This window comes from Pinus tabuliformis, chromosome 5_2 (assembly GCF_031772625.1).
Source record: "Pinus tabuliformis cultivar Carrire ecotype Pingquan chromosome 5_2, CPIR1, whole genome shotgun sequence".
Classification (NCBI taxonomy): Eukaryota; Viridiplantae; Streptophyta; class Pinopsida; order Pinales; family Pinaceae; genus Pinus; species Pinus tabuliformis.
The window spans coordinates 552,077,662-552,104,569 of record NC_142306.1 but is presented as its reverse complement, the minus strand read 5'-3'; positions in this window follow the sequence as shown (position 1 = coordinate 552,104,569).

Genomic DNA, 26,908 nt, shown 5'->3' with positions numbered 1-26,908 from the left:
ATCTCACATTGAAGGGCACCAAATCCCTCTCTCCATTGCACTTGAATCATGGGTGACTTCCCAATCTGAATGTTTAGATCTCTTATGCCTAAGCTCCACACTATATCCTCATCAGAATATCACTACATTTTTTTTGCAAGTCTTATTGACAAGTCGAAATTCCATGCATTTCTCTATAGATATGGATATCTATGCACTTGATCAACACATGGAAATTTTGATCACAACTTTGATACTAATTGTAAGATCCTATCATGTAAGTCTGTCCCATAGGAGCTCATAGCTGCTAAGTGATTTACCTGTATTTGTCTGATAAGAGCATCTGCCACCCTATTCTCCTTTCCTTTAATGTACTTGATCTCAAAGTTGAACTCACTGATCGTGGACAACCATCTAGCCTATCGGGCGTTTAGATTCAGTTTATCAAACAAATACTTCAACCCAATGTGACCACTCATTAGTAAAAACCTCTTGCCAAGAAGATAGTGCCTCCACATATTCAATGCATGTATAATCGCTGCTAACTCAAGACCATGTGTCAGGTAGTTCTTCTCATGCTCGTTTAGTTTTCATGACTCATAGCATACCACATGCCCATCTTGCATAAGGACTCCACCAAGTCCTCTCTTGCAAGCATATGTACATACTACAAACTCCTTGTCTGGATCAACAATCTTTAACACTAGTGCATGTGTCAACAATTGCTTAAGTTGCTCAAAACTGGCCTCACACTCTTCTGTCCATTCAAAATCCTTACCTTCCTATGCAATGATGTAATATGATAAGCAATCTGTGAGAAGTTCCTGATGAACCTCCTGTAATAACCTGCCAACCCCATGAAAGACTCACCTCATCCACATTCCTGGGAGCTACCCACTCCATAATGACCCTTATCTTTTCTGGGTCTATTGCAATGCCCTCCTTGGAAATTACATGTCCCAAGTAATGTACCTCAGTCTGAAAGAAACTGCACTTGCTGAGCTTAGCATACAACTGATTCTCTCTCAACAATCTCAACAATGCTGCTAAATGCTTGACATGTTCTTCCTCATTTTTAGAATATAACAATATGTCATCAATGAACACAAAACTAACTTATCCAAATACGGATGCAACACATTATTCATCAAGCACATAAATGTAGCTTGAGCATTAGTCAAACCGAATGGAACTACAACAAACTCATAATGCCCATGCCTGGTCTAGAAAGTTGTCTTGTAAATGTCCTATTCTTTTATGCGTACCTGATGGTATCTTGACCTGAAGTCGATCTTAGAGAACACTGCTGCTGCCTTCAGCTGATCGAACAAATCCTCAATCCTCGGTAATGGGTACCTGTTCTTAATAGTCACTTTGTTCAACTACCTATAGTTAATGCATAATCTTAGAGTACCATCTTTCTTCTTCACAAACAATACCGGTGCACCCTAAGGTGATACGCTTGGCCTAATGTATCACTTGTCCAACATTTCCTTCAACTGTAGCTTCAAATATACCAACTCAGATGTACTCATCTTGTAAGGTTCTTTTGATGCCGGAGTTTCCACTGACACTAAGTCAATAGAAAAGTTTACCTCCTTATGCGGTGGAAACTCTATAATGTCCTTATGAAATACATCCTGAAACTGCTATAGAACTGGGCACCTACTCAAAACATCTACATCTTCAAATTCCTTACCTTTGTCAGTAGAAATATGAACTACAAATAACACACACCCTTTTCTGCAACTGCGTTTTGCATGGATAACTTTCACCACCCTAACTGATGTGGTTTTCTTCTTTCCCTACAAGACTCTTGGTTCCCCATTTTCATCCACACACTCAATTGTTTTTCCATAACAATCTACCTTGGTTCTATGAAGATACAACCAATTCATGCCAAAAAACATATTGTATGATCCCAAAAGTAATACATTCAAATGTGTCATGGTAGGCATACCATTCAAATCAAATGCACAAGCTCTTACCCAATAATGAATTGTTGTAGCTCTGATACCAATTGTTGTAGATCTGATCCAAAAATATAAGAGAATAAAACTAAACCCAGGAATAAGATAGAAATGATTCACTTTATTGATCAAACCCTTAAGGTAGGGCAACACCATACATTCACTCCTTAAGGAAGGAGAACACTCCACAAGCCATATGCCTGATCATACAATAATCCTTCATTATGTTCCTTGACATGGAGTCTCTAGCCTCTATATAGGCCTCATACATACAATACCATGCATCATTACCATGGTTCCCTCATACCATCAACTAATACCATGGGCCCATTACATTATTATTAACTACTTGTGGTCCCTTACATGACATGGGTTAACCACCTTATTTATTACTATGGCCCATACCATTATTACATTATTACCTTGGGTACCTCCCTTGGTACCCCATATTATCCCCCCTAGGTATATAACATTTCACCCCCCTAAGCATGTTTCGTCCCCGAAACATGGGAAGAACATAAATAATAAGATCTACTCAAAAGAGTAGTCCACTGATACCATGCACATGCATCTAGCCATCCAAGAGAAAGGTGAACCCTCGATCTCGCTGGTGCCTCGCTCGCTTGAGATGGAAGTTGACTATGGTAGCTCTTCTGTGTGGATGTGTAGTAGGTGGATCTTCGTTCCTCTCGATCTGTCATGCGGGGTTTGTTGTCCATGTGGCTAATTGGTTGCCATCTTGATGGTTGTCTTGCAGGGTGATGTGGGTGATGATATGTTGAAGTTTTAACCCACGATGGCTTTTTCTTTACTTCACCTTGCGATGGTGCCTGTTGTGGTGGCTTCTTTTTCAATATGACTTCAACCACTGAGCCCTCCTCTGATGTATCATCATCTATAACCTTTTCTTCTTCAGCCTCTGTTTGTGTTTGATTGTTGATCATCAAAGGCTCATCGTCTGATATGTCAGTCCCTGGAACATCTTCCGCTTCAGCCTCCTTGGACTCTACCTGTTTATTAATGGAAATATCCTGTAATGTAATTTTCTTCTTTTTATATCAGAGCTTCAGGAATTTCTTTTGCACATTAATATTGATAGTACCCACTAATTCCATCCAAGGGTATCCCAAAACAACATCCATGTTATTTATATCTGAAGCATAAAAATCACCATGAAACACATACTTATCCATAGAAAGCTTCAAATTCTTATAAATTTGAACATCCTTATCATCAACCTGTGTATGTTCAATTTGTTTTGTTGGGACTTGCAATTTTTTTGCCAAATTAACACTGATAAAATTATGTTTACAACTAGGATTGATAGAAACAATGATCTTCTCTTTCTGAATCAATCCATGAATCTGCAATAAGGATATACCAGTAGGAATTAACCCTTTATGTGTCTCATTCTCCTTTTTCCTAGCCCGAGACCATTTGTCCAAAAAGACTTTTTCAAATTCTGCATCTGAAATTTTGTTCAACCGCTCGTAGTCAAGTAATAAATTCCATTTTTGAGCCTCACCTCTCATATTAGACAGCATTTGAAACTTCCAAAATGTCCCATATGTGGACTTGTATCTTTGTATGCATTCTTCAATAGTAGGACCATCATCTTTTCCTGTAAAATATAGAGTCGCCATGAAGAAAAAATTCACTTACTTGGAGAAAATTTGTAATTGTCACAGTTTCGTCAATATTGCTCAGAATCTCTATTATAACCTGTTTTTGGAAATGGAGCAACCATTCTGCATCTGCCCACATGATAGAAATCATGATTTAGACACTGGAATTATAGATCTGCGCTGCTACTCTCCCACCGTCACCCAAAATTTATGCAAAAAAAGAGCTGATTTTAATTCAGCGATATCTCCCTCATCCGGACTCCGATTCGACTGATTTTTTTTTTTGAAATCATGTATTTTTTCACAAAGATTCCAGATATACAATTAGATTTTGCAGATCTGGTGCCAAGATGTCTAGATCTGCGCCGCAAAATCGCTGCCCTGAAAATTGTCTGCAACCCCACTGATTTTTAGATCAGTGATATCTCCTTCATCCGGACTCCGATTCAACCGATTTTTTTTTGAAATCGGCTATTTTTTCACAAAGAATACAGATCAGTAATTATATTTTACAGATATTGCACCAAAATGTACAGATATGACCTGCAAAGTCGCCGCCCCCGAAACCCTACAAAAAATAAAAAAAATCTCCACTTCTGTGCCCAAAAAAGTGCTCTGATACCAATTGTTGTAGCTCTGATACCAATTGTTGTAGATCTGATCCAAAAATATAAGAGAATACAACTAAACCCAGGAATAAGATAGAAATGATTCACTTTATTGATCAAACCCTTGAGGTAGGGCAACACCATACATTCACTCCTTAAGGAAGGAGAACACTCCACAAGCCATATGCATGTTCATACAATAATCCTTCATTATGTTCCTTGACATGGAGTCTCTAGCCTCTATATAGGCCTCATACATACAATACCATGCATCATTACCATGGTTCCCTCATACCATGGGCCCATTACATTATTATTAACTACTTGTGGTCCCTTACATGACATGGGTTAACCACCTTATTTATTACTATGGCCCATACCATTATTACATTATTACCTTGGGTACCTCCCTTGGTACCCCATATTATCCCCCCTAGGTATATAACATGAACTCGCTTTTTTGTACCTGTAGCCAACTGCTCTAACCAATATTATGCATGCAATTCGTTACTCAAACCACACTTATCCACCAAGTTAGGACTAACATAGCTATAATTATATCCAGGGTCAATCAAAATAGAAATAACTTGATCACAAAGCTTACCATCCATCTTAATGATAGATTCCTGATGGTTTAACTGTTTGTTATCCAATGTTGCATAAATATGAGGAACGCTCTGACCAACATCCCCAACAATCTGTGCCTCCTGCGCACTATATATCTGAAGCCTACCACCTTGATTCTGTGGACAATCTCTCTTAAGGTGCTCCTTTTCGCATGTCCAACACTCCAATCGACCAGTACCATCACCTCTATGTTGATGTTGTGACCCATGTCCCTATCTAGATGCATTGAACCTCTTTTGTGGTGCCACATTTTCTCTTTCATCTGCATTCTGAGGTCTTGTTCTTTTCGACTTTCATTTACCTTTACCTTTGTATTTTCCCTTCCATCCTTGTTGAAATTCATTCTTACGCTTTGACTGTTCATAGAAATGCTTCAATTTCCCAATAACTTCCTCAAGTGACCGAGACTCATCATACTCAATCCAACCTCTAAATGCTAATGGAAATCCATTGAAAATTGTTGAAATTTAGCCTTCTCATCTTTAAGATATGGTACATACCTCAATAACTCCAGGAACTTAATCGTGTACTCTTCATCTACCATTGATCCCATCTTTAGCTCATAGAATTCTTTGGCCTTATTGTTATAGTACCTCTTTGACAAGTATTTCTTCCTAAAAATCCTCTTGAACTGATGCCAACTCAAGTCATCTGTCCTGATGTCTCTACCCCGCTTCACATCTTCCCACCAAATGTTTTCTTTACCTCACAGGCTGAAGATAACTATTATCGCCTTCATATTACCTGTGTACTCATGCAACTCAAAGGATTTATTCATCCCAAGTACCCATGCCTCTGCATCTTCCGACTTCTTCACATCTCCATCAAAATTAGGTGGCTTTTCTTTCTTAAACTCATCTAGAAAGCATCCCCTATCACTCCTCATGTAAGGATGATAACAATGACATTCATGATGCCTGTCAGAACTAGAACTAGAATAGTACTTGTATCCATCACCTCTCCTATTCGGAGTATCCAACAACTTGCCATCTCTAATAGTATCATCTCTATCTGAAATGTGACCACCATGAGACCTACTGCTATATGTCCCATCAGTTATGTCCTCCTATCCATGACTGATCTGAAGTGGCCCTTTTCGCTGCAATTCAGAAAAACTATGTAGAAGTATATCATTAACCTCTGTTTGTTTCTCTTGTGCCTATATGATCCTGTCATTGTCTGCCTTACAACTCCTTATTTCTTCCTTCAAGATTCTCAATGTGTCTCTCAAATCAGAAGAGTTCCCAACACCACGCTTCTCATTTGATTCATAGGGAGAGTCTTTGTAGTCTACCATCTTTCTATTCATTTTGATCTCTTTCCTGCAAAGCATACTATGTCAACTAAAGAAAATCACAATAAACCAATGTACCTTAGAAAATTTCGGGGAGGATATCTCACCTGCAAGATCATAAAATAAGTGTGATACATGTATAAACATAATCATAACAACATATAGACATATAATACATAAGCACATAACCATGTAACCATCAGTTTAGCTAGAGTCCAGTCATCAATGCATGACCATATCAACTACACATACCATGACCTCATGCATGACAACAACAACCATACCGACATACATTGACAATACGCAAGAATAAACAACATGTAACCAATCATACACTCATGACGACATACTTCATAACAACATCCTCTTCCACATGGTGTCATCACTACAAACATGACTAACACCATGCATATGCAACAAGCACATAGACCACAAGGATGATTATTCACACATGCAAACGAAACGAATGCATGACCAACACACCACCCATCTAGTCTAAGGGGTGAACCATGCTCTGATACCACTATGTGGTATCAGATATGACCCAAAGAGAGCACAACCTACTCTGATACCACTCTGTAACACCCTCCTCCCACATCTACCCAAGTAACCGACCAACCAGGGTAAACATGTGACGAGAGGCTACTATGATTGGATTCAACCTCCTATGTGACCTTAAGGAAGTGGAATCGATGGAAACACAACATACATACCTTCCACATCAACTACAGGACTCTTAGGAACCATTCCAACCACTCAAGTAGCTAGCCCTTGGGTCCCACTGAAGTTTTTGACCACTTGACCTCTGGACACTCTCATGTTATAGGCCTGCTAGCGTCTAGGAGGCTCTGGACGCTCTCATGACAAGGCATGCCAGCGTCCAGGGGCTATTTTGCTTAGTGTTGTGCCAACGTCCCTAGGATTTGAGACACTTTTTAAGGCCCGGAGCCTAGGTCACTACCCAGAATTGAATGCCACCTTCAGAACAATAAGATAATAAGGAAACAATGATGCAAAAGTATATACTTGAACAAGCCCTTAACTGGACCCTTGCTAGCCATGACATGCATTTCGTCAAACATATCACAAATATGTAATCTACAGGTGTAATCAATAGATTTAAGCATAGGGATCTCATACTTATCCGAGAATCGCTAAGAACCATTGTTCCCTCATATAATTTGCTACATGATCATCTATTAGGTCATAGATACATTGTCCATTCATTTACAAGTAAAAACATGATGAGAGCCATACATAGCCACTGCCATAAAACATATACATAACCAACATAATAGCAATAGAAACACCAATGAAATCACAACCATATGATCCACATATAAACCAGTATAATAATCATAGAAATACAAGGATAAATAACCTCATATTGATGATGCAAAATCCAAACCCGGGATGGGACTACCATGTTCCACTCGACCATAGAATGGCTGAGCCAAACCTCTCTTCAGCTATTCACCCCCGTGCCATATTCCAAGCATGAATGTGTGACTCAAACCAAAAGAACCAACCAGGGCATCCCTAGCCTAAACCACCTCTCCCTCATCAATAGAAACTAGGCTTTACCGTAATCCATCCCTGATCACTAGGCCAATACAATGAACATGTAATAATAGGATTTACCATGATCTCCACCTGATCACTATGAAAAACAAACATGGATGCCACCATATTTCTCCACCTACATCTTGAGAAATCTTCCTGTCTCCTAGTCTCTCAGGCTTTACCACATATCCCAACCCGGGATTACTAGGCCCAATGGAGAGTAATCCACCTCTTGGATTTACCGTATATCCTGCCATTCACTGACAAAGATTCCTAGGCCCACCGAGGCAACACAATCCTAGCTTTACCACAACCCACAGTCTAGCTCAGGGGTTCAGGTACCACTAGGCCATGTGTTTTATCATTCAGAGATCCACCTCACTCAGATTTGAATCCATCCGACAATCCATCTCAACCAAAACATGAGAACCCCATCACACCATGGCTATCCGGAAATGGCAAGGCTAGGCTGAAAACACTGTCACACCTGGCAAAACCCATGCCATAACAGAAAAATAACCACATGCAATACCATGCATGCCAAATCTAGCAAGGAAAACACACATGCAAATCGATACCTACAAAGAATCCTGCTGTAATTGCTTGATCTTGCTCTTCCTTGCTTGATCTCTGCTTCCTCTTACCTTCTTTGCCTTTCTTGATCCAATGCCAAAATTCTCCAAGAAAACTCTAAGTGTCCAAGAGTGTGAGAGAGAGAGAGAGAATAATGAGAGAGCTCCAAAACTGAAGTGACAAAAGGTTACAATAATTAGGCCTCTATTTTCTTCATTTTCCATTATTTTCCTTCATTTTCCTCCTCACATGCAACCTGTGACCTTTCACCTTCCTTTTCTCCTAATTTCCATTATTTTCATGAATAATTGTGCCAAAAATGCCATTTTGCTTTTCCAAAGCCTTAGCCATTGCCTTTTCCAATTTCCTTAGCCATAATAAACCAAATGAACACCCACTAGGATGTTTTGCCCAACATTCAACTTGGAATAAGTGTCCCATCAACTGTGGTTATTATTTTTCCTTTATTAACTTTTATTACATGAAATTTTCAACACAGTTGTTACGTTAAGGGTAAATCTCTAAAGCAAATTAATTGATCAAAATAATTATAATGACTAATCCTATATAGAGAAAAACATATTATTATTTCAATTTAATTAAAAATAATTTTGGATTAAAGAATATTATAATAATTAAAAAGAAATAAATAATGGTCAAATTTAATTAATGAAGAGTTGAAAATATAGGAATTAAATTAAAATAAGATTTTAAAAAAATTATTTAAGGCGAGAAGACTACCTATTAAACATGAATCATTAAATGAAAAAGGATTTTAAAATATATTTTATAGAGAAAATAATAAGAAATTTAAAAAGAACTGAAGAAAATTGAATTAAACTTAAAAAAACAAAGAAAAAGAAAGAAAGAAAGAAAGAAAGATGTTACTATTAGAATTATTATCATAAGAGGAGGGAAAACAAACTAATATAAAGTATAAAATCAAATATATGTTAAGAGGATAGAAGGGAACAATCAAAGTGATAGGAAAACAAGAATAGGAGAAAAATAGAGGATAGGAAAAAGAGAAAGAGAAATAGAGGAAGAAGAGGGTGCGGGGAAGAGGGGTTACGAGGCATTAGAACTGATATGAGGGTACCATTGTTTAGAGGACAAGAAATGAACACTGGGTTTCCAGGATTTTCTTATATGATATCCATCATCTCGATTAAAGTTGTTAGGGTTTTTTCAATTTTAGGGCTTCCCTAAAGACATGGTTGGCATGGTTGGCATGGAAGGGTGCAAAAGTCCCTGAAGATGGGTGAAGGGTTCACCCAAAGTGTTAGGAAAATCCATGAAAACAACACACAGTTCTCAAAAGCCTTCATCAACAACAATTTATTGACTATGGAAATATCCATGCTAAAATAAAAGGAGTTCTTTAATAGAAACTAATAATAACATTCCATCCAATGGAGAAAAGTGTTGTCTAGCAAAATTAAAAATCAAAATCAAACCATCATATAAAGCCAAAAATTTCCTACAACCAATTCAAAGAATGCAACAACAAATCCCTTTATTAGATGATATTATTTTTATTTTGCCTTATCTACAATTAGGTTTGCAATCATTGGCATTTTTAAATTTTAATATATATATATTTAAATTATTCATCAAACCTTTTATCTTTGCCTTTGTTTTGTATTGAAAAGTGTTTAGCTAAATATTTTCCATTAATATAGAGTACAAATGGGTCTTCGTTAAAGTTATTTATCTCATAACCATTTTACAATATATATCTACACAAATCTTGAATTTTACTCCATCTTTTTCTCTTTCCTAATTTCAAATAATGCTTATTTTGCTAATGATCAGTGGATAAAAAAAATGGAAACTTTATATGCAATTACACCATACCAATTTTGAATATTGAGCATTTCAACTACTTTACCTAATAGCCACATATGTTTTACACTTTGAAAGACAATTGCTACTTATCCTCTAATTAATCCAATGCGTGTGTTATTACTTACTCTTTTAAGGTTTCAACCATTCATACCCCTCTCTATGTCGAATCAATGCTTTACCATTCTCCTCGTGCCCCTCTTTGAGGGGCCATTCAAAGCCAAGTATTTATTACTAATGTTTTGTTTTCATTTTTTCATCAGATTTTTTATTTTACTTAAAAAATATTTAAATTATAATTTTATAAAAATATATAAAATATCATTTTTTTTGGGATTCAACTGTGTTAAGTAAGTCATTCATTTATAACTATTTTTATGAGAGGTAGTCGTAACTGACTAATTTCTCATGATTTTTGAATAGTCCATTTAACACTCATTGTATCAAATAATACTCACATAAGTGAAAAAATATATATATATATTTTTAAAAATATCAAAATTTAAAACATGTGATTTTAATGAAAACCTTCCCTTGCAACCTATAACCCTATGACCATGATTTTTCTCTTTAATCCCATGCATTTTCAAAGTAAAGGAGAACAACGTAGTTAAATGTGTTTATTTGATTATTGAAAAGTAAATGGATATCCGATGGATGTAAAATCTGTTCATATTTAACATGAACATTATATTTACTATTTTATATTTCCGGAATTTGAGGAATTAACAAATCACTTTTTATTATAGTTGAAGTGTTTATATCGTAGGAGTTACTTATTAAATGGATATTGATGTTTTATTTTTTAATAATAAATAAAATTTTAATTTTTTTTTTTTTTTAATATAATTTTTAATGTGAAGTTAATAAATAAAATATTTAAATGTTATAATATCAAGTGAATTTTATTTATTATATATGTAATTGTTGTGTTGAGAGATATTTTATAATTTAATATAGGGAGAGATGTGTAAGTGTAAATGTTTATAAACATAAATATTTAAAATTTAACATTTTGAATTAAAAATTAATAAAAAATTAAAAGTAAATGTTTGTAAACATTGACATTTAGAATTTAATATTTTGAATTAAAAATTAATAAAAGGTTAAAAGTATTACATTTTGAATTAAAAATTAATAAAAAACTAAAACTAAATGTTTGTAAACATAAACATTTAAAATTTAACATTTTGAATTAAAAATTAATAAAAGGCTAAAAGTAATATAGAGAACATTTAAAATTTAAAATATTGAAATAAAAATTAATAAAAGGCTAAAAGTAATATAGAGAGCTCAAATTAATAATGACTAATAGACAAATCATCTTATAGTCTTTCTTTGGTAGGAACTAATAAGTTGAGATGTGAAGTGGATAAGTAAATTATTTATTCAAGCAGAAGAACTTGCATAATTTTTTGGTAATAACCACTAGTAAGTCTACACATTTACATTTTTGAGTACTACATAAGTTCCCAAGAAAACATAAATAATGGTGGGAAGTACTTCCTGGTAAGTATAACTCTTGGTAAGTAATTGATAGTAAATATTATTTACTTTAGTATAACCTATTTTCAAGGATTTTATTTTTGGATGGTTTTCCTTCAAAGATTAAGAAGAAAAAATCACAACAAAAAATATCTAAAATCATGCATGAATATTGCAACATTATCCATAGATTATGGCATAAAACATGTAACGTAGTAATCCACATGGCATTATATTATGCAGAGGTTGCAATAAGACCTTCAAGTTGGTCCAATCAAATGCTTGAGAAATAATTTTTTTAATAATATTGAAAAATAAATATTTATTTTTCAAAGTTAAACATTTGGCACAAACTGATAACATGATTCCATACACATTTAAATTAATTAATAAGCACATAAAAACTTAATACTTACAATAAAATTACAATATAATAAGACTCTTAACCATGGACATTCACTCCCACTTTACCATAGATATTATTAACTTGTAAATAGGTTTTGTTACAATAGGGAATACCATGGCTTACCAATACCACATGCCCAAAAACCATAACTCGTTTCAAAAAAATAAAAATAAAATGTAAAATATATTAGACCTTACATATATCATTTATTACAGAGTGACAATTATAGATGATATTGATCATATGGAGAGAAAGAGAGAAAAGAACAAAGATATATAAAGATAGATGTAGAGAGAGAGGGAGTGATAAGGGAGAGATGGAGAAAGAGTGTGTAATGCCCCGGGATAAATGTAAATATTTGATTTTACTGTGGTAAATGACAAACTATTGTGACATTACTATCTGTTTGAATTTAAATAATATTGGCTTTTTAAATTTTTTTTAAAGAAATGTTTTCTTTAAAACTGGCAACTTCTCAAGGGAAGTTAGAGGCAAGACAGTTGCGGATTCCCAACCCTAACTGTTTCCTTAACTGGAAAGGTTTCTAGAGGAAAAGGGGACAGGGGGAAAAAAGAGCCTCTTCTGTGCTGTTGGGACAGACGGAGAGGAAAGAAAAAGAGAAAGAGATGGCTATGTTTGGTGATGACCAGATAGCTAGGCACTGAGTGCAAATATCTTGCTACGGACAGCGGTCCTGCAAGAGAGCAAGGGGGGAGATTCTGGTCCCGAAAGACGAATCTCATGGACGGGTGGCAGGCTGGAAGCAGATGAGCCTAGGTAATCTCATCTTCTTAAGTGTTTAAGCAAGCTACAGTGACTCAGGTAAGTGGCTGAACTGTGTAGAAGCAGTTTAAACATTGATGTAGTAAGTTGTATTTTCTGGCAGCATTGCTGTGTTTAATTATTGAAGACTGAGTCATGGATAAAATAGACACTTGTCAGGAATCACGATAATTGATAGTTGACTTGGTTTTAAAAGAAAAATAAATAAGAACACCACGAGGATTATCATAATCAAGCAAATGTACAATTGAGGGGAAACAAATGTTCATACGTAAATCAGGAAAGGTCAAGTACTCGGGGTAGAGAAAGCCCAGGAAATTAGTTCAGCTTAGCAATGCAGTGGTTATTTAAAGTTGCCGATTGCAGGAGGGAAATGGCAGTTCTTGCACCCAGAACCCTAGGTGTAGGGTTTTCCTCTAGAATTAAAAGTCCGTTGTAGCCAAGGATGGAGAATATATATATAGTAGAAGGGAGTCCTGAGTTGAGGGTCAACCCGGTTCTATTAGTGAACAGTGGACTTACATTCCACGGATAGCTCAGTACCCACCAATTATTGTGTTTGTATGTGAACCTCGACGGAGGTAACTCATTACCGAACTAGTTTCAACATTGGATGAGTTATGCCCAGCAATATTCTGTCTCGGCTGTAGTAAATAAGGAAAATCTCTGCCAATATTGCCAAAGCTAGGTTTGCTTAGTGTCACATGCATGTTGCTGTATATTATAATCAAACAAAAAAAGAAACGTAGCTATCCCCCCAGCATCCACAAGAGAAGAATGAATACCTCATACTGTGTGTTATCAAAAGAAGAAGAGTGGAAACCGTGGCTTTACGGTCGACCTGTATCAGCCAGACTAACCTGTAGGACCTTAAACATTGACCTGTACAATTGAAGGGGCACAATTGAAAGGAATAATTTGGGGTTACAATAGTATTTGGAAAACAAACCAATAACTCTATGCAATAATGGATTAGGGAGATCTTTGTATCAACAATCACAGAACTTATACCGAAAAAACATTGACATGCCTGAAACTCGGCAGTCATAACAATAGAAAACCTTGTTGGGTGAACAAATCTGCGATAAGTGCCATTGGGGTCCAGAACAAGTTGAGAGTAGTCACAACCCGACGAAAAGAGCATTTCAATAAACAAAATGTGCACAGTTCATTCCATAAATCATGAGTGAATAGCATACGATTCAAGTAAAAATAGTAAAACAAGCTACAGATAGTAGATAACTGTATTTCAATTTAAAAATTACATATAGGGCCGCGAGGATCGTATAGTTTCCGAGGGAAACCCTCGAAGCTCAAACCCCTTCAAAAAAATAACATGGTACATGAAAACAGGGTTCGGCAAGTGCACTAGAACCTGGATAATACACTGTAAACAAGCACTAAACCCTGAATTTAATTCTGTCACAAAATCTTAGATACCACTGCGGAGATAGCACTAAAACTCTGAAATAAGCCTGTCACAAGAGAACTAACAGAGTACTCATTTGCAATCATAACCAGGTAGAAAGCCTCATACCCGGCTAGGATTGGAGCTAATCTTGGGAGAACGGAGGCGAAACTAGTGCCAAGCTTGAAGTCTGGGCCAAGGGAGCCTCCAAAACAGTCATTAAAATTTAATTAGGAACTCGGCAGCCTCAGAATACATGGAGGAAAATAAATAACACAAGTATACCCTGCATGCATGAGAAAAAACAAAGGAAAAAAAAACTCAACCATACCATGCAAGGAGAATTTGGCAATTCGTGAAATCAAAGCTTACCCGTGACAGAATTTGAAGGTAAAGACCAGGGTTGGGCAGGCTGAGTACCTCCCATGGCCACTGCAGAAGCCTGAAGCGAGCAGGAGAACCGGAGTGGGTGAGAGCAGCGCCCAAGCAGCGGATCGAAATGGCAGTGGAATGAGGACCTGGATCCAGACCAAACGATGTGTACGAGGGCCGCATACTCCACAACCGTTGGATCGCCAGACTAACTCCAGCACCGTTGATCCAGGAGGGATCCAGGGATTGTTGCAGAGAACGGACAACCCTGCACATGCCACGTACAGTGGTAGTGCAGGGTTAACGTAAAGTTTCAATTATCAACCACAACAGACAAAACATCGACGGCCCAGATCTTGTAACTCAGGTTTCCATGTTGACAAATGGCATAGATCAAGTTGGCGTCGTGCCTACATCAAGGCTGGCTGCCACCTCCATTAATACAACAATTACGCGTCCAGATATGGATGGAGTTAAATCACATTTAAACAAAATGTAAATCGCAGCTAGTCGCAATCACCGAACCCTTGTAACTTTGGAACTTTAAATAATGGTAAATATAGCTGTAAACAAAACAATTTTTTTTAATATGGGGTCGTTGGGGTTGTGACAAGTGGTATCAGAGCCACGTTTTCAAAACTGTGGCCTCTGGGAAATAAGTGGCTGAAGTAGATTCATTATATATTATCTCTGCATTTCTAGTTACTCACGAACAAAAGCTAAAATTAAAAAAAAAAACACTGTGCTGTGCTAATCCTTTTCTCTGTTCATGTTCTTAGGCCAAGACCAGGAGAAAACAGAAGACAGCCAGCATGAGAAGGGCAGGCAGCGGACCACATAGGTTTGTAGCAGGTCAGGGACTAGCAACAAGCCTTGGAAATAACCCAGAATTATGGGTACAGCTTGGAGAGGAGGCTCGCAAGACAAACGAGGCAATATTAGAGACGGTACAAGAACTGAGAAATGAAGTAGCTCGATTACGAGAAGGTAACGCCAGAATAACCATAGAGCAGGAAATAATTTTAAAGAGCCTATCAGACAAACAGAATCAGCAACCGTCGAATCCCAGTGCTGAGCAGCAAAGAGTGTCGGAAGAACAGAATCACCACACAGAACCAGAAGGGTCAAAAGGAAGGAATGAAGAACGAGAGGAACGGTCTGATAATGCTTCCGAGCAGAAGACATCAAAAAGGCAGCAGATGTAGTTGCAAGGGGAATTCCGCAAGATCAAGCCGCCACACTTTGATGGAGAACAAGAGGAAGCAGCTCAGGCATGGTTAATTAATATGAACAAATACTTCCAGCTGTACGAATACGATCACAACCTCAAGGCACGATTAGCCATCTTCCAATTACAAGGGAAAGCCACTCTATGGTGAGAGGAAGTCAAGATCGTGAGAGGAGTAAGTGAGCAGAATATTACCTGGGACAAATTTCAAAGATATTTTAAAGAAAGATACCTGACAGAACGGTTCTACGACGAAAAGGCGAGAGAATTCCATGATTTGCGTCTGGGACAGCAAACCATGGATGAATTTATCACTCGCTTTACATCATTACTTCGTTATGTACCTTATATTAAAGAGGAAAAGGCTAAAGTACAAAGATTTGTCAGTAGTTTACCCTCGTATATGAGGGAAAGGATTGAGTTTGACAATCTGAAGACAATGGACGAAGTAATACGTAAAGCCAGAATTTGTTACCAGCAAAGTAAACAAAAAGGAGAGGTTCCAGGAAAAAGAGGGGCTGATAAGAGAAACAACAGATTGGCTGGAAGTAATAAAGGGAGTCGAGGTGGAAGTAATAAGGGCTTCGCAAAAGGACAGAATAGCAGAAATTTCCAGAAAAATTCACTCAGGTCAAAGCCAACCAGTGAGTCAAGAACCAGTGAGCCCCCTGGTAAATTAGACAGTGAAGGGACAACAAGGCCTCCCGTGCAGTGTTGGGGTTGCGGTGGACCCCATTACGTTAAAAACTGCCTGCAACGGAAGGGAACCGAACAGGTTTCCCAGATCCATGAAGCATCGACAGTCGGTGACGTGGGACATAGCCTACCGAGGATTAATGCTGCCCTGGAAGATCGTCAGGCGGAGTACCAGCCGACCATGGTGGAATTCAAAGGTAAAATTCTAGACCTTACTGTAACTGTTTTAATTGACCCGGGAGCCACATTAAGTTATATTAGTCCTAAGGTTGTAGAGCATTGTAAATTGCAACCTGTAAAATTCAAGAATCCTTGGTTAGTACAGCTGGCTACAGGGGCCAAGAGTCGAGTGCTTGCAAAAGTCACTGACTGACCCTTAAAAATAGCTAGACAGCCAGTGATAGCAGACTTAAATGTGCTTCCCCTTGGTTCATACGACGTTCTATTCGGTATGGATTGGTTAGAAAAACATTGGTCCCTCGTTAACTGTAAAACAAATACTATCTATTACAGGGATGAGCTAGGAATACAACATGAAATGCAAGGAATTAAGCGACCTGTGAAGATTCAACCGATAACTGCCTCTCAGCTGGCAAAATGTATTAGAAAAGGGTGTTAGATTTATGCTATCCAAGTAGGCTATGCTAACTCAAAATATAAAACAGCTGCATTAAACAACATCCTTGTGATACAAGAATTTGCTGATGTGTTTCCAGAGGAAATTCCCGGATTGCCCCCTAAAAGAGATATAGATTTCACAATTGAATTGGTACCAGGGGCAGCCCCGGTATCCCGAGCACCTTACAGAATGAGTACACCCGAGTTGACTGAGTTAAAGATGCAGTTACAGGAACTGCTGGACAAAAACTACATTCGCCCTAGTGTATCTCCCTGGGGAGCTCCGGTATTGTTTGTGAGGAAAAAGGACGGGACTCTTCGCATGTGCATAGATTATCGTCAGTTGAATAAATTGACCATCAAAAACAAGTATCCCTTACCACGGATCGATGAACTCTTCGATCAAGTGAAAGGAGCAACAGTATTCTCCAAGATCGACTTGCGATCAGGTTATCACCAAATCCGGATTAAGGAGGAAGACATAGCTAAGACAACTTTTAGAACAAGGTATGGACATTATGAGTTTGTAGTGCTACCCTTTGGGTTAACTAACGCCCCAACGACTTTCATGTGTTTGATGAACAACGTATTTCATCAATATTTGGACAGATTTGTGCTGATCTTTATTGACGATATACTGATATATTCCCGTACTATGGAAGCACCTTAGATTAGTGCTGCAAACCCTCCAGAAACACCAGTTATATGCCAAGTTCAGCAAGTGCGACTTCTTCAAGGAAGAAATACAGTACTTGGGCCATGTAATCACAAAGGAAGGGATCGCAGTAGATCCCGAAAAGATAAATACTATAATGGAATGGCCAGTACCGAAGGATGTAGCAGACATCAGATCCTTCATGGGATTAGCCAGTTATTACAGACGATTTGTGGAAGGATTCTCAAGAGTAGCATATCCTATCACCTCCTTACAAAAAAAAGGAAGAGCTTTCAGGTGGACCCCAGAATGTCAAAAAAGTTTCGAGCAGCTTAAACATCTACTCACCACTGCACCCATTCTAAGCATAGCTGATCCCAGCAAGGATTATGTGGTATGTACTAACGCAAGCAAGGAAGGCGTTGGAGGCGTGTTGATGCAAGAAGGGAAAGTAATTGCTTACGAGTCCAAGAAATTGAAAGAGCATGAGCAGAAATATTCCGCTTATGATCTAGAGTTGGCAGCCGTCATTCACGCCCTGAAAATGTGGCGACATTACCTTTTGGGGAAGAAATTTTTACTCTTGACAGATCACCACAGTTTAACCAATTATTTTAGCCAGCCCACTTTAAATGCTAGGCAAGCACGGTGGGTGGATTTCCTAAGTGGTTTTGACTTTGAAATCAAACATTTGAAAGGGAAAGAGAATCGAGTGGCGGACGCGTTAAGTCGAAAATTGCAGTGTTTATATGAAATTACCTGTAGTGAATGGAAAAGCCCCTTCGAGGAGATGATTAAAAAAACATCAGAGCAAGATGTTGTATACCAGCAGATAAAACAACAAGTACAACAGCCTATCAGCAAGGAAAATCAGCAAGATTATAGGGTGGATGATGCTGGAATGTTGTACTACAAGAAGAGGCTATACGTGCCCAATCAGAACAGCATTAAGAATCTAACTTTAGAGGAATTTCATATCAGTCATTACGTTGGACACCCAGGATATCAGAAAATGATCACTGCCCTCCGAAAAGAATATTACTGGTCGGGTATGAAGAGAGATGTGGCGGAGTACTTGGCACATTGTTTAGAATGTCAACAAATCAAGGCATAACACCAGCACCCTGCGAGGTTATTGCAGCCGTTACCCATCCCGGAATTGAAGTGGGAAACCATTTCTATGGACTTTATAATAGGTTTGCCCAAGACAAGGAAAAATAATGATTCCATCATGGTGGTGGTGGACAAATTAAGTAAATCAGCACATTTTATACCAGTGCAATCTACTTACAGAGCTGTGCAGATTGCTCATATTTTTATGCAAAACATATTTAGATTGCACGGATTACCAAAAACAATAATCTCCGACCGTGATGTAAAATTTACATCGGTCTTTTGGAAAACATTGTTTGCAGAACTGGGAACTCAACTGAACTTTAGTACGGCATATCACCCTCAGACGGACGGGCAAACAGAACGGGTGAACCAGGTGGTGGAAGATATGTTGAGGGCATATGTAATGCAGCAACCGACCAAGTGGGAAGATTACCTGCACTTGGTCGAATTCGCATACAATAATGGCTATCATACATCACTGCAAATGAGCCCATTCGAAGTACTGTATGGGCGGAAGTGCCGCACACCCTCAAGCTGGAGTGGACCAGAAGACAAATTAATGTTGGGGCCAGATATGCTTAGGGAAATGGAGGAAATGGTCAAGAAGGTACAGTCTAATTTAAAAGCCGCTCAGGATAGGCAAAAGAATTTTTCTGACCGGAAAAGGAGGTTTAAAGAATACCAAGTTGGTGATCATGTGTACGTAAGAATTCAAGCAAGAAGGAGTGCATTGCAATGGAGCGGGTGTACCAAGTTGGCACCCCGATATTGTGGACCATTCCAGGTCTTGGCAAGAATTGGGCCGGTGGCTTACCAGCTCGCCTTGCCAAGTCACATCCGAGTCCACAATGTCTTCCATGTCTCCATATTAAAAAAATATGTTTATGATCCTAAACATGTAGTCAGATGGCAGGATGTACAGGTGAGAATTATTTCCGGTAGACCAGTCTAAAAGTTGTCTTTAAAAGAAACTAACTTAGAATGTTGCATGTTGCAGGTCAAACCGAAAGGAGAAATCTTGGCCGAGCCGCTGAACATTCTCGACCGGAGAGAAGTACTGCTGTGAAAGCGAGCTATTACCCAAGTTAAAGTGCAATGGCAGCACTTTGGGCCTGATGAGGCTACTTGGGAAGATGAGGACCTCATGAAACAGACATATCCAGGGTTGTTTATGGCCGCAAGACATCGGAACGATGTCTAATTTTAGGAGGGGGAGATGTAATGCCCCAGGATAAATGTAAATATTTGATTTTATTGTGGTAAATGACAAACTGTTGTGACATTACTATCTATTTGATTTTAAATAATATTGGCTTTTTAAAAAAATTTAAAGAAATGTTTTCTTTAAAAGCTGGAAACTTCTCAAGGGAAGTTGGAGGCAAGATAGTTGCGGATCCCCAACCCTAACTATTTTCCTTAACTTGAAAGGTTTCCAGAGGAAAAGGGGACCGGGGGAAAAAAGAGCCTCTTTTGTGCTGTTGGGACAGACGGAGAGGAAAGAAAAAGAGAAAGAGATGGCTAAGTCTGGTGATGACCAGATAGCCAGGCACTGAGTGCAAATATCTTGCTGCGGACAACGGTCCTGCAAGAGAGCAAGGGGGGAGATTCTGGTCCCGAAAGACGAATCTCATGGACGGGTGGCAGGATGGAAGCAGATGAGCAGAGGTAATCTCAGCTTCTTAAGTGTTTAAGCAAGCTACAGTGACTCAAGTAAGTGGCTGAACTGTGTAGAAGCATTTTAAACATTGATGTAGTAAGCTGTATTTTCTGGAAACATTTCTGGGTTTAATTATTGAAGACTGAGTCATGGATAAAATAGACACTTGTAGGAATCACGATAACATATAGTTTTCTTGGTTTTAAAAGAAAAATAAACAAGAACATCGTGAGGATTATCATAATCAAGAAAATGTACAATTGAGGGGAAAAAAATGTTCATACGTAAATCAGGAAAGGTCAAGTACTCGGGGTAGAGAAAGCCCAGGAAATTAGTTCAGCTTAGCAGTGCAGTGGTTATTTAAAGTTGCCGACTGTAGGAGGGAAATGGCAATTCTTGCACCGAGAACCCTAGGTGTAGGGTTTTCCTTTAGAATTAAAGGTCCGTTGTAGCCAAGGATGGAGAATATATATATAGTAGAAGGGAGTCCTGAGTTGAGGGTCAAACCGGTTCTATTAGTGAACAGTGGACTTACATTCCACAGATAGCTCAGTACCCACCAATTATTGTGTTTGTATGTGAACCTCGATGGAGGTAACTCATTACCGAACTAGTTTCAACATTGGATGAGTTATGCCTAGCAATATTCTGTCTCGGCTGTAGTAAATAAGGAAAATCTCTGCTAATATTGCCAAAGATAGGTTTGCCTAATGTCACATGCATGTTGCTGTATATTATAATCAAACAAAAAAAGAAACGTAGCTATCACCCCAACATCCATAAGAGAAGAATGACCACCTCATAATGTGTGTTATCAAAAGAAGAAGAGTGGAAACCATGGCTTTACGGCCGACCTGTATCGGCCAGACTAACCTGTAGGACCTTAAACATTGACCTGTACAATCGGAGGGGCACAACTGAAAGGAATAATTTGGGGTTACAATAGTATTTGGAAAACAAACAAATAACTCTATGAAATAATGGATTAGGGAGATCTCTGTATCAACAGTCATGGAACTTATACCGAAAAAACATTGACATGCCTGAAACTCGGTAGCCATAACAATAGAAAACCTTGTTGCGTGAACAAATCTGCGATAAGTGCCATTGGGGTCCAGAACAAGTTGAGAGTAGTCAAAACCAGACGAGAAGAGCATTTCAATAAACAGAATGTGCACAGTTCATTCCATAAATCATGAGTGAACAACATACGATTTGAGTAAAAATAGTAAAACAAGCTACAGATAGTAGATAACTGTATTTCAATTTAAAAATTACATACAGGGCCACGAGGCTCATATAGTTTCAGAGGGAAACCCTCGAAGCTCAAACCCCTTAAAAAATATGACATGGTACATGAAAACAGAGTTCGACAGGTGCACTAGAACCCGGATGATACATTGTAAACAAGCACTAAACCCTGAATTAAATTCTGTCACAAAATCTAGATACCACTGCAGAGATAGCACTAAAACCTCTGAGATAAGCCTGTCACAAGAGAACTAACAGAGTACTCATTTGCAATCATAACCAGGCAGAAAGCCTCATACCCGGCTAGGATTGGAGCTAATCTTGGGAGAACGGAGGCGAAACCGGTGCCAAGCTCGAAGTCTGGGCCGAGGGAGCCTGGAAAACGGTCACCAAAATTTAATTAGAAACTCGGCAGCCTCAGAATATATGGAGGGAATTAAATAACACAGGAATACCCTGCATGCATGAGAAAAAAAAAAAAAAACTCAATCATACTGTGCAAGGAGATTAGCAATCCGTGAATCAAAGCTTACCCGTGACAGAAACTGAAGACAAAGACTAGGGTAGGGCAGGCTGAGCACCTCCCATGACCACCGCAGAAGCCTGAAGCGAGCAGGAGAACCGGAGTGGGCGAGAGCAGTGCCCAAGCAGCGGATCGAAATGGCGGTAGAATGAGGACCTGGATCCAGACCAAACGATGTGTACGAGGGCTGCTTACTCCACAGCTGTTGGATCACCAGACTAACTCCAACACCGTTGATCCAGGAGGGATCCCGGGATTGCTGCAGAGAACGGATAGCCCCGCACATGCCACGTATAGTGGTAGTGCAGGGTTAACGTAAAGTTTCAATTATCAACCACAGCAGACAAAACATCGACGGCCCAAATCTTGTAACTCGGATTTCCATGTTGAAAAATGGCATAGATCAGGTTGGCGTCGTGCCTACATCAAGGCTGGCTACCACCTCCATTAATACAACAATTACACGTCCAGATAACATTTAAACAAAATGTAAATCGTAGCTAGTCGCAATCACCCAACCCTTGTAACTTTGGAACTTTAAATAATGGTAAATATAGCCGTAAACAAAACAATTTTTTTTAATATGGGGTCATTGGGGTTGTGACAGAGTGAGGGAGAGAGGAGAGAAAGGAAGACAAAGAGAAAGAGAGGAGAGAGGGAGGGAGAGAAGGGGAAGAGAAAGAGAAAGAGAGGAGAGAGGGAGGGAGAGAAGGGGAAGAGAAAGGGGGAGACATAGAGATGGAGGGGGGGGATAGAGAAGGCGAGAGGGAGGATGATAGTGAAAGAGTTGGGAGATAGAGAGAGAAAGAGAGAAGAAGGGAGAGTGAGATGGAGTTGGAGGGGGGAGAGAGAGGGAAAAACAAAGACATAGAGAGATAAAATTGGAGAGAGAGAGGGAGTGACAAGGGAGTTATGGAGAAAGAGTAAATGAGAGAGGAAAGGAGGGAAAATAGAGAGAAAGGGAGAGAAGGGGAAGAGAGAGAGAGAGGGAGACATAGAGATGGATGGGGGAGAGAAGGGGGGAGAGAGAAGGAGATATGAAGGGAGATAATGAAAAAGTTGGAGAGAGAGAGAGAGAGAGTGATAGGGGGAGACACAAAGGGAGGTGGGAGATAAAGGGAGAGAAAGGAAGGAAAGGAGAGAAGGAAAGAGAGAGAGAGGGAGAAAAGAAGAAAGACATAAAGAGAGAAAGGTGTAGAGAGAAAGAGAGAGAGAGAGAGAGAGAGAGAGATGGAAAGAGAGTGAGGGAGAGAGAAGAGTGAGAGGGAAGAGAGAGAGAGAGAAGGAGAGAGAGAGGGAGAGAAGGGTAGAGAGAGAGAAGGGGAAGAGAGAGAGGGAGAGGAACAGGGAGGGAAAAAGAGATAGATAGAATGAAGAGAGAGTGAGAGATAGATAGATATGGAGAGAGAGTATGTATATTTGGGGGGTGAGATAGATAAAGGAGAGATGAAGGGAGATAGAGATATAGATGGAGGGGGGAGAGAGGGAAGAAGAGAAAGACAAAGAGAGGAAGGGAGGGAGAGATAGATATCGAGAGAGAGAGAGAGAGAGAGAGAGAGAGAGAGAGAGAGAGAGCATGTGCTTTTGGGAGATGATATATAAAGAACAATAAGGAGAGATGGAGGGAGATATAAAATAGAGAGAGGGAGGGAGGGGCACAAAGGGGGGAAGAGAGGAGAGAGGGAGAGAGATAGACACACATATGGAGGGGAGAGAAATAGATAAGAATAAAGAGACACACAAAGACAAATACATATATTATTCAATATATGTACTATTGAATATTATTAACCACAAAGAAAGAGAAAGTAAGGATTTTACAAAAGGTAAAAGAAGTTGGATTTAGAAAGCCATGAATATTTTGGTTTTCACTAAAACATATGCATTGATTTCAGTGTATATGTCGATTTTTCATTTTATGTAACTAGATGTATGATGTACATTAATTTCAAAGTAATTATATTAATAGTGTACATTGATTTTAGTGTAAGAAAAAAAAATATTGACAACATGTATTGATTTCTGAGTTACAGTAATTCAATCATAAATAAAATACTTGATTTTTTATTAAAATATTCACTTACCTATGTTTGCTTCTTGAAAGTGCAAACTATTTGTATTCAACTACATTTTTATTATTCTCATTTTCCATCATTCAATATTATTAGTCAATTTGTATTGAAACGAGGTGATAGAGAACAACTACCATTGACTTGGGTTTTAACACTCCATAAGTCACAATGATTGACATTGGAGAAAACCACTATTAATATTGGAGAGCAAGAGAGACAAGGTATGTCGTTTATGACAATAAATCGAGTTAAAGATTTGAATGGTCTACAACTTGAATCACCCTTTTCATATGATTGATATGAAAATATGGAAAAACTAACAAGCATGATAATAAGAACAATAGGAAAAAAAAAGTTTGAGAATGATCATAATGAAGACCATTTGTAATGGACTACACTCTCATTATTCACATTTTCTATCATTCAACACTATTACATTATCACTTTGCATTAAAAAAAAATATTATTTTTCATCATTTAAGTTATTAAACTAATACCCAAAATAACTAAGCCCATTGCACCTAACCAATGATCCTAAACAAATGCTTAGATTTCAAGGATAGTCATTCACAAACTGATTCAACATATGATTTTCAAAATCTGTCCTATCTATCATATGTATGTGTTTCTTGAACTGTCATTCATAATCTGATTCACATGACTTTCAAACTCTATTATATCTATGGCATGGACGTGCTTCTTTCGATATGCATAAAATTTTACGCAATTTGGAAATTGTGCATTTGCTATTACACGTAATTGTTTAGGTGCAAACTATATAAACATAGTGTATACGTATGAAACAAGGACAACTGAGCAGTCACTTTCCAGAGGTCCGAAGACCTTGGTGACCTGCAACAACCCTTATTTGGGTAATAAAATGTATTACACTAACAACAACACCTTAAACATAATATGAAATCCTAATATCTTCTCCAGAAGAAATGTACTTTAGGGATTGTTTCCAACGATTAAACATTATAAAAGTAAAAAACTGGGCCCGTAAATAGGTCGATGCAAAGCCTTTGACCCACGAAGTAATTTGTGCATTAATACCAATTTAGGATGATCATCCAATATGATATACAATCCTTCATCAACCTCCACCTCCACAGCCGCCACCACCGCCTCCACCTCCACAGACACCACCGCCACCCGCTCCGCTGCACAGCCACCACCGCCTGCACCACCATGCCCACCCCAGCGACGAAGTAATTTGTGCATTAATACCAATTTAGGATGATCATCCAATATGATATACAATCCTTCAGCAACCTCCACCTCCACAGCCGCCACCACCTCCACAGCCACCACCGCCACCCGCTCCGCCTCCACAGCCACCACCGCCTGCCCCACCATGCCCACCCCAGCGACGTCGTTTCCTTTTCTTGTTGTGTCCATCATCAGCGCAGGAGAGAAGAATCATGGACACCATAATCAGCGCCGAAAGCACCACGAGTGCCATCGACACATAATAATTAGTATCCTCAGATTTCAGCAAATCCAGGCCGACCCTCCTCATTATCAAACGAAACAAAACAAACAATTTGAGGGAAAGTTTTATTTTTCCAACTATAACCACAATTATAAAATGGAATGAAATTGAATAGAAAAACGATCAAGTTTTCTTTTTTCCAACTATAACTGCAATTGTGAAATGGTAAAATGGAATTTGATACGGTGGACAACGAAATCCATCCATTCTCATTCATTGATAAAGTCGGTAAAACGAAATTACATGGATAACAAAATCCATTCATTCTGATTAAGGTGGTTGAACACGGTGAGACTCTCTGTAAATCGATTCTAAATATATAAGCGGAAAGATTATCGTTAATAAATACATTATTTGTATCTTTATAGATGATAAGATGGACAACTGAATCCATTTATAAATAACACAACCCTAAAAATTTTATTTATATCTACCATCGATAAATACACTATTTATATCTACCAAAAACGAAATTACATTTAAAAATAAATAAATAAAATTAAATAAATAAATCAATCAATCCATATGAATGATAAGATGGACGACGAAATCCGTCCATTCTGATTAAGTCGGTTGAACAAAACCATAGAAAGTCCATATAGATAATGGGTTCAACCTCATTCAATGTCCATATCTGTGTCATTTTTGGGTACAAGAAAAATCCGATTGCAGATTTTTCTGAAAAGTGAAGTGACACAAGTTAATTCGATTTTTTGATCAGTGCGCTGTTTTTATTCTTTTACGAGATATCCATAACATGCAGTACGTATAAGTCAATCAAAGTCGTGGAAAATATGTAATGTAAGATTGAAGTAGGTAATGTGAGTTTTTCATCAGTGGGCTGTTTTTCTTATCCATAACATGCAGTCCGTATAAGACAATCAAAGTTGTGGAAAATATGTAAAGTAAGATTGAAGTAGGTAATGTGAGATTTTGTTGCTATCAATAAATATGAAACTAAATAGTTTAATTGAGTTTATGTGTCGCTATTTATATAAATATAAATATAAATATTTATATTTATATAAATAGCGACACATAAACTCAATAGACTATTTA